This window comes from Palaemon carinicauda, chromosome 37 (genome assembly GCF_036898095.1).
Source record: "Palaemon carinicauda isolate YSFRI2023 chromosome 37, ASM3689809v2, whole genome shotgun sequence".
Taxonomy (NCBI): domain Eukaryota; kingdom Metazoa; phylum Arthropoda; class Malacostraca; order Decapoda; family Palaemonidae; genus Palaemon; species Palaemon carinicauda.
The window spans coordinates 39,401,310-39,406,309 of record NC_090761.1 but is presented as its reverse complement, the minus strand read 5'-3'; the positions used below and the strand labels follow the sequence as shown (position 1 = coordinate 39,406,309).

The following is a 5,000-nucleotide window of genomic DNA, read 5'->3' as shown; positions in this document are numbered from 1 at the left end:
GTTATGTGGGAGCCTACAGGTCAATCTGCCGAGTCATCAGCAGCCATTGACCGGACCTCCTTGTTGCAAGCTTGGATGAAGAGGGGGCTTATGTGCTTATATGTATATATGATCAGTCTCTAGGGCATTATCTTGCTTGATAGGGCAATGACACTGTCCCTTGCCTCTTCCATTAATTAGTCAGTCCTTCTCCACCATGAGGCTCAATACTACACAGTACTCTAGAAGTTTTATTCCAGCTGTGACCAAGCTGGGGATATATCTTCTCAATCGGGTAGTTGAATCATTATAACTTCAAAAGTTTAATCTTAAAGCAAATGTTTTTTATGTTGAACAGGCTCACTTAAGTCTTTTTATAGTTTATAAATGAAATATCTGTTTTAAATGTTGATAATGTTTTTTAAATATATTTTATTTTAATTTTTCATTACTTATATCGTTTATTTATTTTTTATTTCCTTTCCTCACTGGCTATTTTTCCCTGTTGGAGCCCTTGTGCTTATAGCATCTTGCTTTTCCAACTAGGGTTATAGCTTAGCTAGCATTAATAATAATAATAATAATAATAATAATAATAATAATAATAGTAATAATAATAATAATAATAATAATAATAATAATAATAAACAAAAGACTCAGTCAGAAGATGATGTATTTCCAGATATTGAAGGCGAGTTAGGTTATGGTGGTATATAACTTTTTTAAGTTTTTAAGTAAGGAAGAAAGATGGACGAGGCATACACAAGGTTGGAAAGAACGCTTACGAGAAAGATACACTGTGGTGTGAACGACGCATGGTATGGTGGGTAGTTGATCAGAAACTTCTACGAAGAACGGAAGCATGGGTTTGAAATAGTAGACTAAAGACCAACACAAAACCTTGAAATAAAGAACCAGTTCCAAAGAATATTCTCTCAAACATGAAGAGGAAATTGTGGAAAATACGATCTTCCATTTAAACTTCACGGCTTCCAAGTTTTGCCTTTAATAAGAAGGAAAAGATTAATTTTTCTTTGGCAAAAGATCAGAAGTAAACAGGAACTTCTTTCCAATTTCTGTCAGAAGTTTCTAAAATCATTACTCGTCCAAGGCCTTCCTCAAAAACTTATATTCTTTTTATTTCTGTTTTTCTTTTTTTAATTAGAATTTCAAAATAGACACATTCTCGATAGTAAGAACATAATTACAATTTCAATTTCATGTTGATCACATTTTTGTAACTTGCTGACATTTACTCTGAAATGCACACTCACACACATATACTGTATATATATATATATATATATATATATATATATATATATATACATATACATACATACATACATACACATTATATATATATATATATATATATATATATAATCAACCGTTACTAGTCCACTGCAGAACCAAGGCTTCAAACATAGCCTTCCACTTGCGTCTGTTTATGGCGTTTCGTCAATCCACACCCGCAAACTCTTTTAGTTCACCAATCCATCGTTTTTCTTCCTTCCTCTTTCTTTTGCAATCTCTAGGGACCCATTCCGTAATCCTTAATGTCCATCTATTATTTGTCACTTTCATTATATGTCCTGCTCATGTCCATTTATTTTTCTTACATATTATAATATCCTTTATTTGAGTTTGCTCTCGTATCCATGTTGGTTTTTTTCTGTCTCTTAATGTTAATCCCATCATTACTACTTCTATAGCTCCTTGAGTTGTATCTAGCTTAGGGTCTAAGGCTTATAAGTCTCCAAGTTTCTGACGCATAAGATAATATTGGTAGGACCATCTGATTGAATATTTTTCTTTTTTAGAATAAGTACCTTATACATATGCCTATATTGTGTGTGTGTATAATATACAGTATATATACATATATATATATATATATATATATATATATATAGTATAGTTCATACCCATATATACACACAAATACATATACACACATATACATGCATGTATATATATATATATATATATATAATCTATATATATATATATATACAAGTATATGTATACATATCTATCCATATCAGTATATATATATATATATTTATATATGTACGTATGTATACATACATATATATACATAGAAAGATAAAACAAACATAGTAGATGGGAGAGCAAACTGATGGTCAGAGATAAACATTGATATATAAACTTCAGTTGGAGAGGAGGCCATGATTATATGATTGTCAAAAATGAAATTCACTAAGAATAGAATAAAAAAAAAACATGCAAGTCTAAGGAAAGGTACACAGAAGTCGAAGGCAAGGAAGAGAAGATTGTAAAGAGGGACGTGTTTGTGGCTATAAAAGTTTAGGTAAGAATAATCTAAATAACAAATGCCGAGATGCTGTAATGACAGATCAAGTTAAGGAACAAAGATTATTCAGGAAGCAGTTGTATGTCAGAAGATGAGACCGTGCATGCATCGAGGAAGTTGGGTACTCAAGAATAAAGTCAACTAGAAACAAGTAAAAGTAATAGGAAGATGAGGGTAAGTTAAGAAGGAAAATACTGTGGAAAATTGATGAATAAATTGATCTAAATCAAAAATCAAAAGTAGATGGAGTGAGAGTTTTAAATATTTGAGAAATGTTGGAGAGAGAGAGAGAGAGAGAGAGAGAGAGAGAGAGAGAGAGAGAGAGAGAGAGAGAGAGAGAGAGAGAGAGAGAGTGAGAGAATTCTAAAAAAAAAGCAACTGAATGCAAATACCGATTATCAAATCCTTCCAACACAGAAGACTGTTCGACCCAGCAGGAGTCTCTTTTCTGGCCGGTCATTCTTGAAGGTAATTTTAAGAGTAATTTTCCATCCCCGTGAACAGTAAAGGGTTAATAAACAAGAACGGGAGAGCCTTTCCTCTTAATCCTTTGTGGGACGTTTTACAATGTCTCTTTATGATGTCCGAATCACTCTCTCGTGGTATGACGACATTTTATTGCCGAACATCAACCAAGAAAACTAAAATGGTCCAGAAAATAGACGGATGTTAAAAGGCACTAAAAGATTAGACTGTTTTATGTGTTTTTGGTATTCGCTTTTTATCAGAAAATTTTAGAGAAATTTTATTTCCCTGTATTTCCATCATCAAAATTACACTTATCTCTTTAAATGAATTATCAGTAAGTGTAAGTCAAAATAAAAATGAAAATCACCGCTGAAAAGATGTGATACCATATTTTACATTTTAAAACTATGAATTTCAATTGCAGAAAATAAAAGCGAGTACAGAATAATAATCCGGAAATAATATAAGGAATATCTCACAAAGATTGAACGCACTGTTGCGAGTTCGACTTTGGGGAAAAGTATGAAAATTTCCACAATATTTAGAGATTATAGTGAATACGGAGATATTTTAACAGGGAAATGGTAGGCAAAGATTAAGGACTGAGAAGCATACAAATACAAACTATATATAAATATATATATATATATATATATATATATATATATATATATATATATATATATATATATATATATAAATATATATAAATATATATATATATACAATAAATATATATATATATATATATACAATAAATATATATATATATATACATATATATAAATATATATATATATATATATATATATATATATATATATATATATATATACATATATATATACATATATATATACATATATATACATATATATACATATATATATATATATATATATATATAAATATATAATATATAACATATATACATATAACATAATATATAATATATATAATACATAATATAATACATAATATATATATACATATATATATATATATATATGTGTGTGTGTGTGTGTGTATTACATACATATATTATACATATCTATTAACACATATATAAATAAAAACACAAGGCCAAAAAAAAATTAAATTTTCATCGTCATCTACTTTCAGCCCTTCCTCCTTAAAAGTCTGCGAACAAGGACGGTGGCTGAATCATAACCTAACTTTCCAGGCCCTCGGAGACACCACTTAATGGACGGATATTAGGGGGGGGGGGGGGGAGGTAACAAGGTATTCCTTCCCCCGTTGGGAGAAATCCGAAGAAGGGGAGTTCGTACACATCTGATTAGGGACCTCTAGGTTTTTACACAAGTATTTTCAAGGAATATACGGATATATATGGATGGGCGTATGTATTCATTTACATATAAACATACCATATATTTACAAATATATATACATATACATATATATTCACATATATAAATATGCTCACACATTCACACAAATCATACATATATTGTACAAGTATATTCATAAATCTACGTTCAAATATCTACACATTATCATTTATCTAATAAATTATAATTCAAGAAGAAATACAAAGACTTCTCTTCTATATGGCGCATTTCCCTTACAGCACAATCAGGAAATAGATAAGGAAACAAACTTCTGTGATACTACAGATAGAATTAAAGTAGGCCATATATATATATATATATATATATATATATATATATATATATATATATATATATATATATATATATATATGTGTGTGTGTGTGTGTATATATACAATATATATATACACACATATATATGTATATATATATACATTATATATATATACATTATATATATATATATATATATATATATATATACATTATATATATATACATTATATATATATATATACATTATATATATATATATATATATATATATATATATATATATATATCCCACGGCAGGACAAAGGCATCAGGCATGTCCTTCCATTTGCGTCTGTTCATGGTCTTTCTGTGCTGGTTCTCATCCTCAAACTTTCTTATTTCATCTATCCATCGTCTTCTCTTCCTTCCCCTGCTGCTTTTGTAATCTCTTGGAACCCATTCTATTGTTTTTAAAGTCTAACCATTACATTTCATTCTCATTATATATATCATCAACATCATCATCTCCTCCTACGCCTATTGACGCAAAGGGCCTCAGTTAGATCTCGCCAGTCATCTCTATCTTAAGCTATTAAATCAATACTT

General features: G+C 29.2%; 1 protein-coding gene across 1 annotated transcript in view; it reads left to right on the top strand.

Annotated features, from left to right (window-relative positions):
* The window catches only part of LOC137629289 (neural cell adhesion molecule 1-like), a 275,725-nt gene that overhangs the window by 135,320 nt on the left and 135,405 nt on the right, over positions 1–5,000 (top strand). The window lies entirely within an intron of this gene.